The 25,048-nt window shown below is 39.3% G+C and overlaps 1 protein-coding gene across 38 annotated transcripts in view; it reads right to left on the bottom strand.

Moving 5' to 3' along the window:
* GLRA2 (glycine receptor alpha 2) overlaps positions 1–21,772 on the bottom strand; it is a 198,459-nt gene extending 176,687 nt beyond the window's left edge. For 10 of the 38 annotated variants that reach the window (XM_021410160.1, XM_021410109.1, XM_021410092.1 and 7 more), the window contains exons 1-3: positions 21,467–21,762; positions 13,765–13,899; positions 12,756–12,863 (exon numbers count right to left, since the gene is read on the bottom strand). The gene's annotated coding sequence lies outside the window, so the exon portion shown is untranslated. Of the gene's footprint in view, positions 1–10,365; positions 10,509–12,755; positions 12,864–13,764; positions 13,900–15,528; positions 15,688–21,466 lie in introns of all 38 variants that reach the window. The other 28 variants (XM_021410179.1, XM_021410151.1, XM_021410126.1 and 25 more) reach the window with 19 other exon arrangements.

Here is a 25,048-nt window from a genome sequence, read left to right on the forward strand (position 1 = left end):
ACTCCTCTGCTGCCATCTGTCACACAGCAACAGCATGTAATGGGATACTGGTGGGAAGGTTCAGCTTCTACTGCCATACCACCACCATCTGCCTCTGACGCTGTGGGCCAACATCATAAAACAGGAGGCATTACTTTCGGAGCAGCTTTCTTATTTGTAAATGTGCATAATGCCATCACACGCTTCTCCGAATTATTTGGAAGACAGAATGTGGCTGAAAGGCCACAGTAAAGAGGACATGTTCTGGGCTGCTTGAACTGAAGTGTGGAGAATTTTAGATAGATATCCACCACAGGAAGAACCTTGGCCCTTAAGAACTGGCCTTTCTTCCCTCTGTTAATTTCTGAGGCTGACAACACCAAAAAAACACTTGTATATTTCGCAGACCCAGTAGGTCTGACCAGAATACTTTCTCTTCTCTCTAGTCTCAGGCAGAGTAGGATGATTGCATTTCTTTCCAGATTTACTGGCTCCATATGAAGCAGCAGAGAGTAAGAGTGCCATAAGGAAGACAAAGACCTTTTGCCACAAGGCATTTTAAATCTGCATAAAATGAACACACGAATACAGGGTTCCTGTGCCTGAAAGCAATCCAGCAGTGTGACAGCCACCTTGAGTAACGAGGGCGTTCCTCCTCCTTCTCAGTCTGCCCTACACTTCTGCAGCACTGCACACACCCATCTCACACCGGCTGCTCCCCAGGGGACTGCAATGCCAAATTCAAAAATGAGTCTCCAAATGGCACACAGAAGAAACACATCTTTCTTGTTATCATCAAATGTTATCTATTGTGTAACAGCAGAAAGGACAAGTTTGGTGAAAAAGAGAACTGATCCCAAGCTTGCTGCTCAAAATGATCTATTGTATGCTTCCTTTTAAGTTACTCCATTTTGGAGGAATTTGTGCCACATAAAACATTATTTTGTTACTAAGTGTAGTTATTTTTTCATAGGTATACAGGAGAGTATAGCCTTGCCTCTACTACCACCTTTAACTGAGCTTGAATTACTATAAAATTTTGAAGTAAATGTAAAGTGTCAGAGTATTTGGCCAACTTTTTTTTTCCTGCCAATTTTTCTCATACTTTCATAGAATCATAGAATCACAGAATCATAGAATCATAGAATCATAGAATCATAGAATCATAGAATCATAGAATCATAGAATCACAGAATGGCCTGGGTTGAAAAGGATCTCAAAGATCATCGAGTTTCAACCCCCCTGCTGAGTGCAGGGTTGCCAACCACTAGACCAGGCTGTCCAGAGCCACGTCCAGCCTGGCCTTGAATGCCTACAGGGACAGGGCATCCACAACCTCCTTAGGCAACCTGTTCCAGTGCGTCAACACCCTCTGAGTGAAAAACTTCCTCCTAACATCTAACCTAAATCTCCCTATCTCAGTTTAAAACCATTCCTCCTTGTCCTATCATTATCCACACATGTAAATAGTTATTCCTCATCCCATCTGTATGCTCCCTTCAAGTACTGGAAGGCCACAATGAGGTCTCCCCGGAGCCTTCTCTTCTCCAAGCTAAACAAGCCCAGTTCCCTCAACCTTTCTTCACAGGAGAGGTGCTCCAGCCCTCTGATCATCTTGGTGGCCCTCCTCTGAACGTGTTCCAAGAGCCTGGGGGCCCCAGGCCTGGATGCAGTACTCCAGATGGGGCCTCACAAGAGCTGAGTAAAGGGAGACAACAACCTCCCTCTCCCTGCTGGCCACTCCTCTTTTAATGCAGCCCAGAACAGTTGGCCTTCTGGGCTGCCAGCACACACTACTGGCTCGCATCCAGCTTCTCGTCCACCAGGACCCCCAAGTCCTTCTCCACAGGGCTACTTTCAAGGAGTTCTTCCCCCAGTTTGTATAAATACCTGGGATTGCCCCGGCCCAAGTGCAGCACCTTGCCTTTGGCCTTGTTGAACCTCGTTAGGTTCACATGCGCCCACTTCTCCAGGTCCCTCTGGATGGCTTCCCTTCCCTCCAATGTATTGACTGCACTGCTCAGCTTGGTGTCATCTGCAAACTTGCTGAGGGTGCACTCCATTCCATCGTCTATGTGATTGATAAAGATGTTGAAGAACACCAGTCCCAAGACTGAGCCTTGGGGGACACCACTTGTGACCGGCCTCCACCCTGACATAGAACCATTGATTGCAACCCTTTGGCTGCGACCAGCCAACCAGTTCTTAATCCATCAAACAGTCCATCCTTCAAATCCATACCTCTCCAATTTGGAGAGAAGGATGTGGTGAGGAAACATCAAAGGCTTTGGAGAAGTCCAGGTAGATGTCATCCATTGCACTTCTCCCATCTACCGATGACATCACTCCATCATAGAAGGCCACCAGATTGGTCAGGCAAGATCTGCCCTTGGTGAAGCCATGCTGGCTTTCTCAGATCACCTCTTTGTCTCATACGTGCCTTAACACGGTAACCAGGAGGATCTGCTCCATGATCTTCCCAAGCACAGAGGTGAGGATCACCCGCCTGTAGTTCCCCAGGTCATCCTTTCTCCCTTTCTTAAAAATGGAAGTAATGTTTCCCTTTCTCCAGTTACCAGGGACTTCACTGGACAGCCATGATTTTTCAAAATTTCCCATACTTTAGGTACAAATATTGCATATCTAAAAATCATCCAAATAATTAACTTCAGTTACTTTTGCTGGGTACTTGTGATAGGTCCTTCAAATTTTCTTTAACATCCCAGACTCAGAGAACTATTTACAAAGATTGTAACATCTCTTCACATTCAGTGTTCAGGAAATCTGAGTTTTACTGAAGGTATATCCCTCAAAGGAGGTAAGGAATCCTTAGAATCCTTACAGGTCTGTCTGTTAGGTGTTTATCGTATTAAGTGCTGAATACTGTGCTGAAGTAGCAGGAAAATAGAAAAAAAAAATATTTTCCTTGCTTTTTTCTTTTTTTACACCTCTGCAATTTTTACAGTTCCTCATAAATTAATTCCTTTGGCTTTGTCCATTCACCTTTTTTAAACTATATTATAGTTACTGTAACTATAGCTGCTTTTACAACTCACCAAAAAGAATGCAAATACAGATTAAGAATAAAAGTTCCCAATGAAGTGTAGCATCAAGAATTTCTCATGCAAGCTACTGCCAAAAGTAATTCTGAGGCTCCTTTGTCAGCAAATGCTTCACAGCATGATAAAATGAAATCATTTAAGGCAGGCAGTCACAGACTGTAAAGGATATCACATATAACACAATGACATTTAAAGAGGCTTCAGAAGTTCTGTAAGTGCAACCTGTATCTGAGTCAAAGCATTATGTCTCAAACTTACAGCTGTACATTTTAAAATTTTGCTTCAATGTGACATTAACTCCCTTTAGCGTCTTTCAAAATCATAAATCCATACAAATCAAAAGTTTAAATATTGTCAAGATAAATATAAATGTAGTGATGTGCCTGGAGGGACTCTTAAGGTCCCTGATTCCTTTTAGAAACTCCGTCATCTGGTTGAGGAGAGGTTGGAATGATTTTTCCTTCTTCTAGTGGAGATAACTCATTGCTGAATACTGCCAGAAATAAAACAACAGAAATCAGAAATACAACACTGGCTTTACTACTTTGCTTAGTTCATTGTACGTGATTCTCAGATCCCATTCAGCTCAGCTACTTTGTATTATTTGGATGCAGACAGTTCTGCACAAAACAACAGTGAATGGAATGAAAAACGTAAGGAGGATTTCTCCATTTGTGTTTTAGGTTCAGAAATGCAGCAGCTTCTCCACTGAAATGCCAGTTTTTTCTTTTTGCTCCATGTTATTTCTCCAAAAGAAAATGGGACTTCTATAGAAAACATCTTAACAAAAACAAAGGGCTCAAGATGCTCGAAGGCTCTTATTAAATATCCTGTAGAAAAAAAAAAAGTTGCCTTCTTACTAGTCTGTAAAATGTTCCATAAACTTTTCATGCTATACTGACAACTAGTAACAGTAATAACGATACACTGACAAGGCTGATTTTCACATGCTTCAAACAGTTTACAGCTTCATCCATGTGCCACTGTAATCAAGGTACACCTAATAGATTTGTATCAGGTCATTAAAAATGGTTGATGTTAAATGTAGAACAAACAGAACTGAGTCCTACTTTAAGTTAAAAGGTCTAGGGTCTAGAAGGAGTTTTCTCTTTTACAGACCCCACCTCCACAGTATTAAAAAGGATGGGAAAAAAACACAGAAGAACACAAATGCACATCCATATATAAATGCGCATATATTTTCTGCTGAATATGAGAACTGAATTAAGAGCAAAAGAACTGTGAGTGAGAGTGAGAGTGAGAGTGAGAGTGAGAGTGAGAGTGAGAGTGAGAGTGAGAGTGAGAGTGAGAGTGAGTATCCTCCCTTGCAGATCTCCAGAAGCCACCTGGACATGGGCCTGGCACTCTGCTCTGAGTGCCCCTCCTGGGACAGGGTTTGGGCCTGATTGGCCCATGATTCCTTGCATCTTCTTTGAAGATTAACATAGTCATAATTAATGTAATTCTCATCTCAGTCACTGTGATTCCATAGTTCTGTGAATTCTTGAACTAGGAACAATAAATCAACAAAGAATCAAACACTTAATTGGGAAAAAAAAAAGATAAAACCTTAAATCTTACTCTCTGAAATACAGAGTGAAGATAAAATCTTTCTTCCTTAGTAGTATTATTGAAGATGAAGAATTAAGAAGAGTTAATACAACACACAGAAAAAGTCAGTCTCTGTCAATCCATCAGTAAAGTTCTCCAACAGCTCTTGTCCCAGAACATGCTGAGGAATGTAGGGTTCTCAAGAAGATGACTTTTTAAATTGTCTTTCCTGCACTCACCCACCCTGAGTTATGATCTGTCCCCAGCCACACTTAAATACCTCCGTTTTCTTTCTGTTCTGCTTTTGTGCAAGTGGGAACTGAGTCCTTTGTCCCAAGCTGAAATGTCAATCTTCCCATCACTGCTGTGAATGTCAGTGTCTACAGACTGCCAATCAACTGTCTTCACTTTTCTTTGATACCACAGTTGCCACAATTGTCTCATGAAATCCTTTCATCTGCAGTGTGAATGTACAACAATTGTTTTTGCAGGAGCACATATATTTCTGTTTCAGAAGGTTTCTGTCCAAACCTTCAATAACCAAAATACTGGCAACTTATCAACACAGTAAGACCTTAAGCTGAAATATGATGATCCTTGTAACATCAGGAATTTTGGGGCACACATTACTGCCAAAGTTTATATAAACTTTAAGTGATCTCACCTGTAAATTAGTACTTTGTTAGTACATCCCTTGGGCACGAGTAATAAATATTCATGCTTCACTGCTTCCTATCCTGCCACAAAAAAAAAAAAGAAAGAAGGAGAAGAAAAAGAAAAGGAAGAAAAAGGAGAAGAAAAAGGAGAAGAAAAGGAAAAAGGAGAAGAAAAAGGAGAAGAAAAAGAGAAAAAGAAAAAGAAAAAAGGAAAAGAAAAAGAGGAAAAAGTAAGGGGAAGAAAAAAGGAAAAGCAAAAGGCAAGGCAAGGCAAAAGGCAAAGGCAAAAGGCAAAGGCAAAAGGCAAAGGCAAAAGGCAAAGGCAAAAGGCAAACGCAAGGCAAAAGGCAAGGCAGTAGGCAAGGCAAAAGGCAAGGCAAGGCAAGGAAAGAAGCAGCTGCAGGAAAAGTAAATGAGTGAAAATAAACAAAGGCCAGAATTGTGCATTAGAGATGGAAACAGCTGCTTGTGTTAAAGGGTCATAGAGGAAAAGGTCATGAGTAAGAATGTGCCCTTCAGCCCTAACAGTAACCTCACCCTCATGCACCAGTATTTTTCAAATAAGATGTTTGCTTTAGTTTGTTTATGGTACTTAATCAAGATCATGTAGTGGAAATGGTTGGTTGGATACAGTGTGTAGAGCTGGCCATCCTTACCAGAGCTGTGATTCATCAACTTCAATACCCTATTTCCAAGAGCAGTCAGTGCCAGATGTTTCAGAGAACCCTACAAAAATTGTCTGTCATGAACAATTAAAGAAATGACTTCTTCATGGAGGGAATCATCTCTCAGGCCTTAGGTCTTCATCAACAGAACCAAGGGTTAAAAAACTCTTCTGGATCAGCAAATCCAGATCCTTTCTACTTTAAGTAACAACATCTTGTAATGACTTTCAGAATTGAAAAACTGGTTAAGTTCTGAATTGTAAAAGTTTATCTCAGTAGTCTAAGTGGATCTATCTTTCATGAAACTATGACACATCTACACGTCTCTTTTTCAGCCTTAAATTCCTCACATCTCTAACTTTTATTGACAAAATGTGTCATGAGGTAATACATTGGCAGATAATATTTGGTGGCAGGCTCTAATTTTAACAGTCTTTCAAACCAGTAGCTGTGTAGTTCAGCTCTAGATTTAGGCACTTAAATTTAGATAATCAAATGTAGTTGCTGTAGATGCCTTAAATTTGGATGCTCCTCAGTTGTGGAGTCAAACATTAGTGCCACTGAGAGAATCTGGACCATGTTTAAGCTGTGGGTGGTTCCCCTCTGAGTGGCTGACAATCAGTCAAAATTCAGCAGTATCTCTGTTGGCAACTCAGATGGCCAAAGAGGAGATATTTATCTCCTAGCACAAGATCTACTTATCTTGGCAGCATATCTGGAAATATTTAGAAGTTTACAAATAGAAAATGATAACTAATTTATAATGCTTGTTCTTGATACATGTTATTTTATATTAAATGTTTGACAGCTTTAAAGCTTATTTTTTTTTCTCTGAACTTTTCTCTGAAAGTCATGAAAATAATGATTAGTGGTACTTTAATTGCTTATTTTTAAATTTCCAATGTATTCAAAAACAATCATTTGAGAATCTTAAAAATACTGAGAGAACTCACTTGATTACATTCAGTTTCTTTTAAATATCTGTGCTAAGCACTCTGAAAGTTGTATTTCAATTGTTTCCTGTCCTAGTTCTCCCTCACTGGCCACCTTCATATGTTCAACATCGTCTTAGAGCCATCAACATCCATGATGAACTTTCCTCCCAGAGAGGAGACTCTTGTTTCTGGATATATGTAGTTCAACAAGACAAGTCATCTACAGAGGAATGGAAATCTAAGGCAACCAAACTGCAGCCTCCATGAGACATCATGGAATTACTTTCAATTTGAAGAGTTCAAATCTCTTATTATGATTTTTTTGGTCAAAATGTGAAATTTTTGCTTGAAAAAATATGTCAGCACTTCTAAATGTATATTATTTTGGCATCAGCCTAAAATGTGTGTTAACAATAATAGAAGCAATATGTGTAGTCCAAGAGTAAATGACCACAGTAGCCAATTAGCTTTCTAAGTGCCACTTTTTTACACCAGCAATGGAAAAATAACTAAAAGCAGCTATGGAAAGAACAGAGCTATAGCTATTGCAGCTGTAAGTTGTATTATAGCTATGTGCGAAGATAAGACTTTAAGCAGCATCCCACCAACCAAGAAGGCACAAACATGTCCAACTGAGTGAATACACTCAGTTGCTTTCTCCCTGGCCCATACTCACTCCAACTCTGGAAGTCGCCCGGAGCACATGTACATGCAGAACCAGACAGATTTAAACAGAGGGTGGAGGAGACCACCCTCACCAGTGGCAGATTGGTTACACAGCTAAGGGAATTAGGCTGCAAGTTCACGTATCTGTCACAGCTACAGTGTGCTTCAGTCCCTAGCCAGATCTATGGGGTTTACAGTCCTCCAGAAGCACAAAGCAGCTGTCAGCCATGCTTAGACAGGCTTGCAAACATTTGGCCTTGCCAGAACATCATGAAGACACAGAATAAATTCAAAACACAGCCCCAGCAAGTAGCATTTCTCTCACTGGAGCAGAGTGTTGTTACTTCATTTTATTCACATACAAAGGTCACATGTCTTGCTGTATGTTGCAGAAAAGCATCATGAAGAAAAAGCACACGTCCAGCTGGTGACCAGGAACAGCACTTAGTTATTATGGTAACCCCATGAGATGTACCTGGCTGTTCTGGCACATTTCTGACTGCTTCTTAAGCACAGATCAAGAGCCTACAAAATTGAGGAGAGGGAGTGGTACACGTTTTTTTTTTTCCTCTGAGGCATGGCCCAGTCCAAAACTGACACAGCAGATGTTTAAAGGCACTTCTGTCTACAAGCTCTGAAGACCCAGGGCCTACGTCAATGAGAAGGACATGCAAGAGCAATGAAGGTGTCATGGCTATAATATCTGCCTGTTCCTCTGGAAGCTGGGTCATTTTCTCAGCACAGAAATATCAAGCTTTCAACCTCCGTTCACTGCAACTTTATGATCTGTTGATTCATAAACCTGCCACTACAACTTACTTCCATAAACTCAGACTGAAATTGCTTTAGTGCAATCATGTCTGGTCTATTAACTCACAAATTGTCTTGATCTTTTGAAGATGGTAGCAGCTGCATGTCCTCAACATAGAACAGCAAAATATAAAAACAATCCTCTCTCTTCTTGCACACAATATCTGTTAACTTGCTGCATGGGATCAGATACAAACTCTGCAGCAGAAAGAAGGAAATCTGTGTTCGGTCTGTTTGGTAAATAAACCCAGAGCTCAGAGCACGGCTGTGCTACGGGGGCAGGTTTATGAGTCAACAGATCATAACGTTTCAGGGAACAGAGATGCCAAGCTTGATGGTTATCTGATGAGAAAATTGCTTATGGAGAGAGAATTTAAATCTGCTTTAAGTGAATGTTTAAGCAAGTAAGTTTTAATTTCATTTTCCATAAATGCCTATGACAGAAAAAAAAATAATTAAGTGTATCTACAGGAAGGGAAAACAAAAAAGATTAGATTTTTTTTTTACTGGAATTACAAATTAAAAACGAAAAGATCTCTCAGTACATATTTTAATTGGTTTATTTCCTTCAGTACCTACCCATGACCTACTTGAAGGCACACAGTAGGAAAATATTTTTTAAAAAAAAGGAGTTTTCAAACACCTACACAGTCTATTCAGACACTGTAACAGAAGAAATCAAACTATAATTTTCTTTCTGTATTTTCTAAATGCAAATTTGCTATTCACAATAGGAAACAAAGAGCAAGAGAGAATACTGACAATCACAAGGTGGAAAATGAGATGCAAAGATTCACCACTGGTAATACAAGAATACTGGGAAAATTTTTAAATGGTTTTCTCTGTTGCAATTCGCAGCGGAAATACAAAGGTGGCCCAGCGACTCTCCTGGAGACTACGCTCTGCTACTTACTCATGTAACTTGTTTCCTTTGTATGCTATGTGTAAAGAGAAATAAATCTTTCCTCTTGCTCCACAGGCCTGCAGATATTTTTGCCATCAGTTTGACACCAGGGAGACATTCAAGGTTTTCTGTTGTGATGATATTCACTTTTCCTCCTGCTTTCTGCCCCAGGGCAGACAGCTGAGGCCAGGCTGCCCTTCTCTCACACAAGGCAGCACACCAAAACCAGCACACCAAAATTTCATCCAATCCTCAAGCACTAAGGTGGGTCAGAGTCTGCGGCACTGCCTGCCAGTAGACCAGGAAGGAGCCTCACTGATGTCAGAGAGTCATGGAATTATTGAGGTTGGAAAAGACCACAAAGATCATCTAGTTCAGCCATCAATCCAGCACACCATGCCCATTAACCATGTCCTTCAGTGCCACACCTACATGTTTCTTGAACACCTGCAGAGACGGTGACTCCACCACCTCCCTGGGCAATCTGTTCCAATGTCTCACCACACTTTTGGAGAAGAAATTTTTCCTAATATCTAACCTTAACCTCCCATGGAGCAACTTGAGGCCATTCTTTCTCATCCTATCACTATTACCTGGAAGAAGAGGCCAGCCCCCACCTCACCACAACAGCCTTTCAGGAGTTGTAGAGAGCAGTGAGGTCTCCCCTTAGCCTCCGCTTCTCCAAACCAAACAATCCCAGTTCCTCTAGCTGCTCCCCTTAACACTTGTGCTCCAGACACCTCACCAGTTTTGTTGCCCTTCTCTGGACACGTTGTAGGGCCTTAATGTATTTCTTGTAGTGAGGGGCCCACAACTGAACACAGTACTCGAGGTGCAGCCTCACCAGTGCTGATTACGGAGGGACGTTGTGTTCATCCGGCTATCAACTAACACCCCCAGATCCTTTTCCTCTGCACAGCTTTCCAGGCACTCTGAAGACACACAAAGTCTGCAGACACACAAGCAGAAAGACAAAGCTCAAAGCAGAAACACAGAATAAAACTCACCAAGTCAGCTTTTTCTAGCAAGAAGGCTAGGAATTTCAGAGTGTGAGAAATGACAAAGCTGTTTTCTTGTAAACAGACATTACAAAGCTACAGACTGGCATTAAAAGGTTAGACACATCATTTCACGGACCTTTCTGTATGACTTTTAAGAATAACGTGACCCATTTGCAGCTTTTCAAAAATGGGAACTCTGACTTGTCACAAGTTTACTCATTCATTTCTCCATGGTCACTGTTTGTTCTGTTTGTCTTCTCAACTGAGAGATAGAAAGGCCTAGAATCAACAAGGCAGAAGAGATAAACTTTGTTACAGCTAACTTAAACAATCTTTGTCATTGCAGAAAATAAGAAATAACTTCATAAGTTAATAAGAAAAAACTTCTTTACTCAGACTTCCTTCTCTCCCAATGCTTTGGCCGAAGATGAAGCCTGTGATAATGGATATCCAGGGTGATTCTTCTCAGCACTCCCTAGGGCTTTCCTAGCATCTCTTAGATGCTTATTTCTGACTGTATTTATTAACTGCCTTCAAAGAATCTCCACAGATCTCCCTTCTCAGCAGGATCTAGGGTCTTTTATACAGCCTCTGTAGTGCACTGATGAAATCTATTCAGGATTGTCTTCAACAGTTTGTGCAAGCAGTTTTGGTTCTCAAATTTCTTCAACAGTTTTGAAACTTAAGCAGTAACTTCAGTTTATTCAGCATGAACTCGTAATTAGTTCCCTCCTGGTTCTTTTTGCCTCTCATTTCCAGGCAGAAAAAAGTCACTCAGGGGCACTCTTTGTTCTACTTTAAGAGCCAGGTTCTTCCAGATCACCTAGAGGAGTCACACTGAATCTGGATGAGTCTGCCTTGGATCAAAAGAATTTCCATTTTTTTGTTCATCACCTTGTCAACTTTATGCTGTACTCTTGATTGTTTAAATGCGAATATCAACTGGTTAACACCAATGTGTCAGGGTTGAGTTCCCAGTTAATCAGTAATATCCTCAGCTTCCACATGACACCCTCAAACTTTTCCAGCCAGTTCGAGTTGCGGCACATAATTGGAGCACCTATCCCCACAAAGGAGAGCATCATTTTGTACCTATAAATCTGCTTACCCAAGTGTGGAAACCAGACATTACATTTCTTTCAGGAAACATTTGTTTATGTGAATATTAGATGGATTGCAGACCAAAGTGCCTAGCTGCAGAAGCAGGGCTGCCACTTGACTTGTGCTGGGAAAGAACATTGCTATGAGATTACATGATGGCAGTGTATATAGTCAGCAAAGCTCTTGGAATAAAAAATTTTGAAGAATCAGTCATCCTGTTTCGAGGCACATTGATGGCAAAGGATTTTACTTGAGGATGCTCATGTTTGACATTGTTTTTACTGTTCTCATAGGAAGCAGCATTTTGCACAGTGTAAGGAACTTACAAAAACAACCAAGACCAGAGTATTTCAGGCTGAATTCCCCTCATTCCTCCCACCTTCTTTGAATAAATGAACTTCCCTACACTCTGACAGAGTGGAGAGATTAATTCAGAATATGTGTGCACAGTACACCTGGCAGACCCGATAAAGCTTGGCTCAAAGAGCTAAGATGAAACAAAGGCATAAATAAAACAGGAGAAGGATTTATAAAAGGACAAAATATGGGCAGCCATTTAGAGGTGACAGTAATTACTTAAGTAAATGTCAAAACTCTTCAAAGAAGCAGGGGGGATAATATTCATGAATATTTAAGGCTGAAAGGTGAGCATGTTGATTTGCCACTTGGAAGGTTATGTTTCTGTCTTATCTTCTCTGTGATAGCTACAGTAATGGGTATTAAAATCTGTTCCTGAACAAATGCAAAGAAATCACTTAATGTTTGAGGATCTATTGATTCCTAGATGTATTGAAATCAATGGTCCTTAAATTGAAAACAAACAAACAGCAGAAAGAATTTCAGATCACTGTAAACGTTTCCTCCTGTAAAATAGACACGTTTCCTGCAATAGCCAGAATTTCCTGAGCACAGTGAGACAACAGAAGTTCACCAGATCTTTCAGCTCCAACCCAGCTTTCACCATCACAGGCAGGTGAACTGACAGGCTATCATACAAAAAGTGACAGCACCCAGCCAAGCATGGGAAGAAATTTGGCACTGTTCTGCCGCATACTTTCATCCACTGTGAAATGCCTTTTTCTAAAGGGCACCCACTACCCAGATACCACTGTTTGACCCCAAACATGGGCACGCGTTAACACACATTAAGCAGCTGCAACAAAAACTGTACAAAGACTGATCAGTATTACCAAAGATCTGCGTTAACTGTCAAGATTGGCATAAGAATCTTATAAAAGTAAAGTGATGGAAAATAAAATGGTAAATGAAATAATTCAGTGTACTGAATTCTATAGTCTAGAGATGCATATGGGAAAAGAAGGAAGGGAGGAAGGGAGCAAGGAAGGAAGGAAGGAAGGAAGGGAGGAAAGGAGAGAGGGAAGGAAGGAGGGAGGGAGGAAGTAGGGGAGAGACACATTAGCATACCTCTGTGTATATACATGGTTTCCTTGGTGCACAGTTCTGGTCCTTCTCCAGGTCCATCACCTAAAGGGATGCCTTTTGAGAAGAGTGATCAAAAATATGCAATAGTTTCTACGTGAAGAAAGATTTTGTAAGTTAGATTTCTTCAGCATAGTAATGGTATGGCTGAGGGGAATATGCACAGTCATGGCATGGAAAGAGTAAACGGTTAATCTTAACACAAATGGTAGCTCAGACGAGGAGGCTTTTACAAAAAAAAAAACTGAGAAATATAAAATTTTACAGAGACTCAAGGGGATAGGAATGAAAAAGATGAACCAATACTGGAAGAGATCCTCTGAGGTAACTAAAATGTAAATTACATTATGCACAAGGGTATCCTGAGCAAGGAATGGCACAAAGTTAGAAGAATAAGGCACAAAGTGCTGCATGAACCCATTTTCTTTGATCTGAATAAATTCAGTCACTCTTAAGTTTTGGTGGGCATTTTACACAAAATGCAGCAGCTACCAAAGTTACAGAGTTTAACACTGCACACTAGAATTATCTTGTATTTACATTTTGTTTTTTCTGCCCATTAGATTAGTTTGTATTTAACTCAAAAACAAGACCACTCTTCCTGGATCTGGAGAATCTCAAGAAGAAAAAGGATAAAGCATCTTATATCACAGCCAAACTAATCTTTGAGGCCATCTTTGATCAGTATAAATAACATAATTCTCAATATTCTCCTGTCTGTATTGAAGATCAGCAGTCTCATGGATCCGTGGTTAGAAGAGAATTTTACCTCACTCTTTCTTGTCAAATTCTGCCAAGCACATACCTATCTTCAATCGGGAGATAATCTTTAAATCCAGTAAGTTTTAGACTCCTCTATACTGTAGACATCTTCTAAAATATGACATAGGCCATGCTGACCACAGAGGTATCCAGCTAGTTTCATTTAATACAGGGATTTGTGTCAATTGCCACTTTTACCTAGACTAAAATTAGGCAGTGAGCTAGCACTCACTTGACATAGCTTTAATGTTCCTGGTAAATGCTGAACAGCAGGACTTGGCTTCTAGCAGTTATCTGGAAGGTCTCTTCTTTGTCCTCACATCTGACTAATCCAGGTTTGATACCAAGGGAAATCATTTAAGTTGTTCTGTGTTGGAAGAGAGTGAATTTTAAATAAATGTAAGTGGGAGAATTTAGCCTAATGACAATTCAATATCATTCAGTCTTATAACCTACAACACAGGAGACTCTGAAGAGTATTTCACTCTGAAAAACAATCAGACATATTTGTTCTAAATTATCACCAAAACTGAAGGAACTCTGATCAAATCAAATAAAAAATTTACACATTTATATAAATTTGATACAGGAATTCTGCTATGGAGAGGAAAGGAATATTACAGGGCATCACAGATAATAGGCATTAAAATATTTGTTTATACAAGAAATTAGCTCTGTTGTCATGAGCTACATCCCAGTGACACTCAAAGGAACTCAGTACTGGAAGGGCTGATGTGATGATCATCAACAACAAGGACAGTTCTCTAAGTGTCAACAACCATTAAGTGCAAAAGGGATCACAGAACATCTGCTGCACTAATTCCTCATTGATAAAACACCTCTACCAGCTTGTATTAATCTATAAGCCTTCATACTCCTTAGCTTCTAAAATTTGTTGTTATGAGGAAGACATGTTATCCTTTATTACAGTAACAGATTAGTTAAAAGTATAAGAACAGAAACAGTCTGATTGTAAAAGAAAGAAGCCAGTAACTTTGAGAAGAAAATATTTTGATTTTCCATTTTAAAAAGTCTAAGTTTGCAACTGAGATGGCAAATGCCTCTGGGAATGAGAAGCATGTCCAGCTCCCATCCATTATAGAAGGACCAGAGGTCCAACTGCCAGCTCTGTGCATGGCACCATCTGCTGCTTACACCTCCAGATAATTCAGAATGCTTTGTGGCACTCCGGCAAGATCAAGCAGAAGGTGGATTATTCCAGTGATGTTGGACAAATGATGGCTTTGATCTCAAATATCTATAGTCCTAGGTTCTTCCAACTGCTGCTCCTTTAATTTCCAGAAAAGAGTAATCCATTAAGTTCATAGCCAGATGACTTAATTTTGTATATATGGAAATGCTGCTTAATCCCTTTGAGACAAAAATACTATTTATGTTTTTAAGCTAATGTGAAGTCACAGTCTGTTTTTCAATCTGCAAATTTCCAAGTAGAATTTTCAATTACCATGAGGAAAATATATGAAAATCTGCCCTAGTCTCCTCATCTCCCAGTGCAACATAAAGAACTCCAAGTCAGTGTGCCATCATTATCTGGAATCACAGAGAATCACTGAATTGCTGCCTTGTGTGCCTGCTAACTTTAGAAGGTAAACTTTTTTTCTGAAAACAGCAGAGGACTATTTATTCAGGGACATGAAATAAAGTGTGCACATGCTAAGAACAGCTCCCAGAGAAACTGAAGCTCTCAGGAGACAAGTTTCCATGGAGGTACCAGGGCCATTAGAGGCTTGCTTAGTCTTAGAAGACCTTCTATGCTTCCGCTTCTCTACCAGCAAAGCCAAGTTTTGTTCCACAACTCCAGGAAATTTTCTGCACCTTTAGAGCCAAACTGATCTGAATCAGTATCCTCCTTCCTATCCAAGGTCTCTCATGCCTCATATTAACAGCTGTTATTGTTGTAGGTCTATCTAAAAGTGCATTTGTGTTTTATGGTTAGAACCCATCCATTTTGAACCAGGAAATGAATTGCAGCTACCTTGTCTTCCTTGCCATGCACCACAGCCTCAGGCATACTCTTCATATATGTATATATGGATGTGGGTAGTTTTTCTCCGTGTTAATTATACTCATCAAAAGATCAGATGTGTTTCTAATATTCTGCATGTATGGTAACGTCTCTTTTCTCTACAGTATGCTGAAGGATAAGAAAATCAAAATTACTTCTATATGCCATTGTAAAGAGTTGAGCAAATGTAGTCATTTAACAGCCTATTGGATGGGCTTCCTGAAATTAGAGCGCTAATGTCTAGCTATGCCATAATACTTCATTTTACATTCTTAATGCAGAGCAAGATTAGAATTCTTCATGATGAAAAGTGGCAATTCCTCCTATCAATGTTTAGAGTAATAGCATTGTCATCAGGTTTGAAAGGAATTTAATTCTTTGGATAGGTGAGATTACCATTCCTTTCATTCAGCTGTCTCAGACTGTACAGTCACCTCTGAAGAACACATCCAGCTTCATTTGATCAGAACTTGTGATTTATCCTCTGTGTGTGGAACAATGCTTCAAGACATCCAGTGCAATTTTTCCCAGGAGTAACTGGTCCAAGGAAACACTAATGTCAGCTACCATAGCTCTTAGTGCTAACAAGAATTCTAGTGCTCTTTCTTTTTACACTTCATCTATCTCTTTCAATTGGCAAATTTTTGATAACTTCCTTGTTCCACAGAATGCATTACAGACTTTTGAAAGATCCATTTTACATCAATATGCATGTACATATTTATTTTGCTTCTCTCTCAAAAACTGAAATTTGGTACTTTATTAAGATTCAAAACATCTATGTTTAAAATCATGTTCACTCATCAGAGTTTAATGAGCTTTTCTACTCTCCAATCTACGTATTGATTCCACCAGCTCCTAGATCTTTTCTCACTTTCACATCTTCTCCCTTGTTTTTCATAGAAGCAATTAAAAGTGTATAAATCAGGCTCCCTCTGAAATGGGAATATACTAAATCTTCTTTTTTCTTTATCATATCAGAAGAAAGTCTCTACTATATTTCAATTACCATAACAAGATGTCTTGTGATTTACACCATTCTTGGGAAGCTCTTGTAGTGCAAATGTTATTTATGTATTTGCAGAATGCTTAGGCCAGTATAGTCACAGACCTGACACATGCTGTGAGCCAAGGAAATACACTTTTGTGCTCCACCTTAGCTATGAAGGTAAAAACTAGAAAGATAACTTGCTAGTTTTCGCATTAGGAACAAATCTGCATTTCAGAAAGCTCACATTCAAATTCTTCCTGCCTTCCCATCCGGACTGAAAACTTTGTGCTCATTTGTCAGGTCTGGTGATACCTGGGCCTGCTGGCTATGTTTGGCTTCCAGGTATGTAAGCACTTCTGCTGCCACTTGTCTTTCGTCCAGTATGGAACTGCGATGTGCTGAATGGTTGAAGACACCTTCCTTGGTCCTGGTAATGAGGACATTGCACTCATGAGGATGAACTCGTGATCAGTGAAGTGCCGAATTGCCTAGCTGTTAATGAGAGGAGATGCTTCTCAAAACTGGCCCACCTCTCATTTTTCAGTTCTAAGTCACAAGAACAGTTGACAATTAAGCCCCAAGGGATGAAAATGGAAACAGTTCAGAATTCCAAAAGATACTGAAAATGACAGACATAAAAATATTATTTTGGCATGCTACTATTTACTTCTACTCTCACCTTTGGTAACCTCTCACTTTGCATTGGTGATAATTACCATGTCATAATGACTAAAAATCTTAACTTTTCTTCCCTTGCTGAAATCACTCAGTGTTCTAAAGGTACTAATCATCTTTTCCTCTCAAATTTTATACTACATTTACTTAGTTAACTTAAATTCAATCATTCCCAGATTGCTCTTCAGCTTGAAGTATGAGGCTGATCCTCATTCAGAGCTCAGGAAGCAGTGATTTGTTCAAAACTCCTGGTGTCTTGGCCGATACTACCAGCTTAAAAATAAAAAATACCACCTGTCTCTACAAGCTTTGCCTCCATAAAGCCCTGAAGTCTTTCAGTAACATGATATTTACACAACTTCACATGGCTGACTGGCATGACTGGTCGGGTTCAGTCTCTGAGGACATTATGAGTGATACAAGCATATCAAAATATGGTGCATGTTAATAAAGTAATGACATGGGCTAAAAAAAAGTTTTTAAGATGGATATTCTAACCTGGGAGCAGTTGTTTATTGTTTTTTTAAAAAAAAAAGAAGAAAGATGGATTTAAAAATTTTGCCCACAATATACCACATGAAAATTCTCAAAAAGTCTCAGCTGTGTGTTTCATTCAAGAGTGAGCGATACAGCCCAGAAGCACTGATGCTAAACAACAGTCTATCAAGCATCACATGGGTACATAGGGGCTGACCCCTTACATAGTGCAAGAAGCAATAGCAACAGGCAGGGGATAGTTTATCTGACTTTAAGTTTAAGGTTATTTAACAGAGGAACAGACGTACAGAAACACAAGTACAGCTTAACAAATGGTTACACAGTAGTTCAGAAAAAGGCAAGACTATTTTTTCTGAGATCAATATAGCATAGAAGGATGTGTGATTGTTGGCAACTGTGGCTCTCATTATTATGGGACTAACTTGTCTTTCAGTAGTGATGAGAAAATAAAGTAATAAGGAAAAGATGTTAAATTGTAGAACCAGGTGCTATTCTCAATAATGGAACTAAAAGAGATTATGAGTGTGTGTTTAATTCAAAACTGGAGTGACAGGCAGAATACTGTTATCTGTCCTCAGTGCTCATCCTACTGTCTGTGATGTGTGAAGTCACAAGTAGAACTACGGAAGCAAGGAAAGTTTTCACTATAGTTGAGGTTTGTACATTCTGCAGTGTCTGCTGAACAAAGGTCTTAGTAGGGAATGAATGAGGATACATCTTCAGAAGCTCTGCATTTGGCAAACTGTTTGGAAAGTCAAGTTTACACAATCGAAGCTGCCTGAAGCATAGTAGCAGATGGCATTACAGACAGATGCTAGGGAAAAAAGTGTTATTTTCTGCAAACATACACAAGCACTGAAATGCTGCTTAGATGAAAAGGTTACTATATCATGCACTAGTTGCTTGCTGCTTTTTCAAGAACATAAGCACAAGTTTAAACTTTTTTTCCTTGACAAATGGCTAAGATAAAATAAAACTCTGTTTTAATTTATGCACTAAAAGAGGTGCTAAGGATAGCAGAAATGAACAACTTGGTTTTGATCTATCTTTTTTCTCTCTCCTTCTTTTCTAACCTTAGAACATTGCATTAGGAAGAATCACTGGTTTCCAGAGTTTAAGAGTACTAGTTAATGTCTTTTTTTTAAGGCTGCCAAACATGTGAACTGAAACAGGATAGATTTCTAATGTCATAAAATATTTCTCTTTCTAGGTAACAACTCCATCTGCCACAGAACTTCATCTACGTGTCAAACAGTTCATTGTTTTTCTTCTGAAAGAGACTTTGCAATTAAAATCGTACTGAAATGAGAGCCATAATTTTCCACAGAATGAAGACTCAGAATGCCCTCAGTGAAAAATAATCTATTTCTTTTTAAAAAGTTGATCCATTTGCACAATGCCTTATTATACATGTATAAGTATCCTAATTTTGTGTGTATTTCAGGTTTACCATTAACATGCAGCATAAAGAAATGCACACATTTTTTATTCTAAATGAAGTTGAAAAAAATTTATTTTCCAAGTTATCTTAATGTAATCTTTGTGAAATGCTCTAGATTTAAGAATCTGTATTTTCTGATTGAAAATGCTTCCATAGCGCTGCTCACTGGACAAGATGAATACTTTATTGCAATAATTTGGTGGTTATTTTTCACAGCCTGATGTTAAGACAGTTATTCTTGTCCTACTACCTCTTCCTCCCTGAAAAGCATACAAAATAAATAAATAAAAGTGAATGTACAGACAGAAACTTAATTTACACCATTAACTTATCCAGATATCCAGCCTCCATTCAGGCAACAGATGATTTTAAAAGTAGTTCCTCCCATGAACTACAACTCTGACTCTCAACAGAAGTCCCTTCTGTTTTCAACAGCCACGTCTTTAAGTGCAGCCCTTACAGGAGAGTTTTAGTGCAAACTTAGGAAAACCTGCCTCCCTCATTTTCAAGATCTCAAATATTTCTGCTCTTCCTAACTTTAAATCTGTGTAAGCATTCAGTTTTTGGCTAATGCCTATTCAGTGACAGAAAGCCAGAATGCATGTTTTAGTTTGTTTTCCAAGTTTGCCCTTTTTACAGCAGAAAGATGAAAATACACCAAGATTCTTCAGCAGGTTGCTGATTTTAACACAAGCTGAAGTAGTATAACTGAGTTTCCCATTAAGTAACTTGGCAATTTAATTATAAAATGCATTAATTGTGTTTTCTAGTCTCAATTAGTAGGAGAGAGAAAGCTAAAACTTCAAGTAAGCTTAATATGCTGTTAGGAAAGACATTGCATAGCGGTGCTTCTCATTAGTAAAAGGTATCACCACTTGGGGAATTAAGCTTTTTGTACAGTGAAAACCACCAGCAGAAAAGTCATTCTGCCCTTCATATTCACTTCCTTTATTGGTATATTTTAGCATTTTTTTCTTGTAAAAACCACTGCCAAAAGAACATTTAAGGCAGTTTCAGCATATGTGGGGAGATTTAAGTCATCGTTCCATCAATCAGTGTCTCTTACTCTGCTAGCATTTGACAGGTGATAAACTGGTCTTACATTTTTCTAGGGTAAACACTGCTAAGCAATGATAAAGAGGAATCAATCCTAGTACAATTAAGCAGAGAAATGTATGAGATCTGCTCATTCTGGGAGTGAAGCTAGTCTTGTGGTCAATTGATGAAAATACAGAAGATATATTTAAAGCAAGTAAGTTCTGTATATCAGAAGTATAGTTACTGAGAAGAGATATAAGTTAAATGACAGACAACTGTAATTTCAGTGTTAAAATATCAGTTTAGATTGTTGTTAATTTACCTTAAGGTACTTAGCAGTATATTAGGAGAAGATATTTTAAGGTACATATTTAGTGTCTCTGTGGCAGATGTTTGGTTTTCATAAACCGTGCGCATATTTTACATTTAAAATAAAAGCAGGTGTGCCTCATCCAGAGACTAATTATACTGCAAAGCAAAACCAGCATGTTGCTCTACACAGAATTACCAAAGCCATCATCCTTGAACTAGATCTGGCTACGTAATAGCATTCATTAGCTGGAACAGTTCCCAAAGCACTCTGTTAAAGCCATTTCCACACCACGTTGTTGTAGATTGGGAAGAAAAATTAGCACATGTCCAAACAAAAACTGCAACAACTTTTTTTGTTCCCAAAAGAGAAATGAAATGGACACATTTGAATTTTCTTACACCTGACATGAGAATACAGTACAGCTGTAAGAGAACAGGTAATAAAAGCTTCATTGACCATAAACCATTCTGTAATGAATAATTCCTTTATTTTTTTTGTTCTATCAGATAGCAAACCCCAGAATAACCAGTGTCCCATTGGTTCTTTGTCAGTGTGAGGATTAGAGGGAAGAGTAGAGAAAAATGTATTTAACTGTATTTTTATGAAAAAAATAAGATTAAATCATTTCATCAGTATTTGTAACACAGTTTATTTGCTTTCAGGTAACATAAGCAATCTCAATTTTCAGCAATACCTCTTGACCTGGGAAAAGAACGTCCAGCAGTTCCCAAAGCCGGCATATATCTATATAAGTGCTCACACACAAAGTATTGGTGCTGTGATGAGCTCAATCTTTTCCTCCATGTCACCAGTCATGTAGGGCAAGGGGCAAGTTTTCAGAGCAAACATGGTAAGAATAGTCCATGTGCTGAAAGGCACGCTCATACAATGCTATATAAAGCAAAATGAATTTTCTTATTAGCAGTGATGGAGGAGATAAGAGCCAACTTACCTACAATCTACTGGATGTGTTCTACAAATATGTTATGTGAACTTCCCTTATCTCCTCTCTGCCTTTTCCTTTCAGCCACAGGGCACTCACCTGAGATGCAATGTAGACAGGAATCTTTCAAATAAACATAGGACATCTAATACCAATTAAGCCTCCCTAGCTTTCCTCTTGGCCTACAACATTCTCTCCAAAAGGATACTGATCTTCTGTAAGATCCATGGCTTGTCTGCAGGCTTTTGAATGTTTCAGGTGCCTCAAGGCATCTCAAATAGTACTAGACATTCATGCAAAGCGCCTGAATTCTACTCAGTGATTTGCAAGATAAAAATCTCAAGAGTAACATGAGCATGCTTTGTTTGCAGGAACACCATGTTCAGGTTTTTGTTCCTTTCATTAACTGTTTCATACTTTCACGTTGCCAAGAAAAAGCAAAGCAACAGAAAAAGGGAATGGTAATACACATCCTTCATTTCTAAGCCCTTTCTAAGCTGAATTTCCCACACTGTCTAGAGATATCTCAGCATAATTCTTTCCAAATCACACCCAGCTGCACTGTGCCAAAGGGCTGCCATCCTGCAACCAAGCGCTGTCAGCATCCTACATGTACTTTCTTTCCATCAAGCCAAAAATGTTGTACCTTCCAAATCATGACACTGGTGGAAACCAGAGACAGTGCTGACAGCTTCCAGGGGAAGCAAAGCCATGTAACAGCAACTTCAATTAAGGAATAAAAATTAGAAGAGATAGGAAGTGTAGCAGATATTTCCCTGATACTGTAAATGGATCTCTAGAAACAGGAACAAAACACTGCTTTTAGTAATACTGGATGGCGCACAAGGAAAACTGTATTAAAAGGCATTCCAGAATTTACTCTACAAACTTTTCTCCTTGCAAAATTTGCAGATAGGGTGACTCTTGTGCTGGACTTTCTTTCCTGCAGATGAAGCTGCTGAAGAGAGAATTAATACATGTAGGAATTGCAATCAGCAGTACATGAAAGTGTGAATAAATGACAGCCTAGTATCCACAAAGCAGGACAGTATCATTTCAAATTAAGCTCATACTGAAAAAACTAGTAAAATATTTTTTTAAACTTAAATAGACATTTTATATAAAATATGTGCTTCAGTGATAATTGTAACATGCAGTCTTATCTGTATCCTTCAACAAGCCAAAATGTAAGAAAAGCGATGGACTGCGTTTCTGGAGGACTAACTTTCTAGGTCTCATTTGCACTATGTTCATCCTACAATAGTGAATTACGAAAACATTTAGCTTTTTACTTTGAAATTCATTTGCTTAAGCTATGTACCACTATGAATGCAGGTAATATTATTCAAGTATCCATTGAAGCAGCACCTTGTCAAGAAAGAGTTCATCACTGTATTTTTTGCTGTATGTGTAAACATACTCCTATGGTTTCATCACTGTTTTCAAATTACACGAGCTTCAAAATTTGGAGTATTTCCTGGTTTTGAGCTGCCAGTGTCAGAGCTCTCTTTCTTCCCATTTCATGCTGCTTTGTCAATTCTATTGTATCATTCTCTTTGGATTTGTTTCCTATCAGTAGGAAGAGAATGTCCTGCCTTTGTTCAGCCCCTTCTTTAATGGTTAATTCAAATGAGAAATGGAACATCCTTCTTGTCTGTTACCTGAAATGGCTAGCTTAGCAGTTTGGACATCTGTTCTCTCACCCCATATTCTCACATGGTGTGTACAACACTGGTCAGAATAACCAAGGGCTGTGATGAGCAATACTAAAATATCTTGTAATTTGGAATAAAATCCCAGCCCCAGCTTTTAAATATCCACGTTGTGAGGGCAGGTGGATCAAACTAAACAGTCTGAAGATTCCTGCTTAAAAACATGAATGAGAAGTCATTTTTGAAAATGCTTCTGGACAGTTACAAAATTGATCAACATTCAGCTCGGGCTGAGAATTCTATCTGACATAGCCTGACCATTCACACTGCCACTTTACAAACTGTGCATGTGACATGGCAGAACAAACTCACTGCAGCAACAAGATGTCAGGAATTTAAAATATTTGAACTAATAGGGATTTTCTGAGGGTGTGTTCACTCTCAAAGATCAAGCAGAAAGAATATTTTAATTATATGTTTCAAATGTTCATCCCAGAGAAGGTAACAAGATCCAGCGTAGGAGACATAAAAGCTGAATAAAACCAACAACGTAAACCAAACAAAACAGAAGATGTTGGAGAAAGCAATTGTTTGTAAGATATTTCTTAGGGGTCATCCGCTATAACTATTCACATATTATATTAGAATAAGTATTTTCCCTTTTGTTCATAAATATAGTCCATATTTCTGTCTACAGTCTATTCCTGTGTCTTTTGTGTTCCCTTGAATTTCTTTCTTTCTTGAAACTTGGCCTTTTTGTCAACATATTCGTAAGTGTAAACACAATTTCACTGTGAAGTATGGTTTTATTTTCAGTTGTTTTGAAAGATTCATCTCTAAGGTTCGTGCTTGGGCAAGAAACACAGCTTGGATGCAGAAAGTAGAAAACAAACAAAAGCTGAAAATAATAATAAAAAAAAAAGGATGAAAGAGGCCTCTACCACACAGTGACACAGCATGGGAAGATGGGTCAGGGGCACCCTGTGAGACAAGAGAGTTGAGGACTTCCCATGCGGAGCTCCGGGCAGGCCCTGGCAACCTGATCCCATCATATGTTCCCAGCCATGGGAAGGCAGTCAGGGACAGTAGTGCAGCCTTAGGACGAGGAGTCTCTTTGGTGATGGGGACAGACCAAAGCTGGGATGGGTTTGGGACCACAGGTGGGCCCAGCTGGGCAAAGGTCATGGCCTGGAAGGGCTGTGGAGAGCCCGGCCCTGCTGTGGTCTTGCTGGGGAAGGGGCTAGCAGCCCCAGGATGGCGTGAGGGCCTGGACTTGGGCAGGTTGGGGAAGGCCCAGGGGTAGGCATGGACAGGCAGGGCTGGGGATGCCCGGAGGGCCCAGGTATTCCAGCCCTGTGAAATACCTAGAAAGCTCATCATTAGGCTCATGGTAATGGTTGCACCTTTATAATTTGAATTGCATAGGAAATACTGAAGCAGGAAACATCCACATCACTGGAGGACGAGCCTCGCAAGAAACCATGCCAGTGCCACAATGACCTGACCTGACCTGGCTTTAGTACTGAATGACTTTGCACAGTACATGATCTCTCATATCCTAAGCAACAGTCATAACAAATGGAAGAAGAAGTAATGGACTAAATTAAGTCTGTGGATATTTGTTGTACCTTTAACAGATGTTTTACAAGGAATTACATCTGTGTAGATGTACTGAAGGTGAGGTTAAGAGGTATGGTTAACAAGGAGGTATTAGGTAGTGGGGCATCACTGAACATGATGTAATGGCATGGAATAAGGGGCAGAGATAGCACTGAGTCTGGCTAGGGTGGAGTTCATAATAGTCCCTATTGGGCTCTGCTTTAAATTGGTGGTCAGAACAAACTAGTATTTTAGCTATTGCTGAGCAGCTCTTGCGCAGTATATAGGCCTTGTTTTTTTCCCTTTCTGGCCACAGAGAAAGAAGTCTGGAGAGATGGTA

This window comes from Numida meleagris, chromosome 1 (assembly GCF_002078875.1).
Source record: "Numida meleagris isolate 19003 breed g44 Domestic line chromosome 1, NumMel1.0, whole genome shotgun sequence".
Taxonomy (NCBI): Eukaryota; Metazoa; Chordata; class Aves; order Galliformes; family Numididae; genus Numida; species Numida meleagris.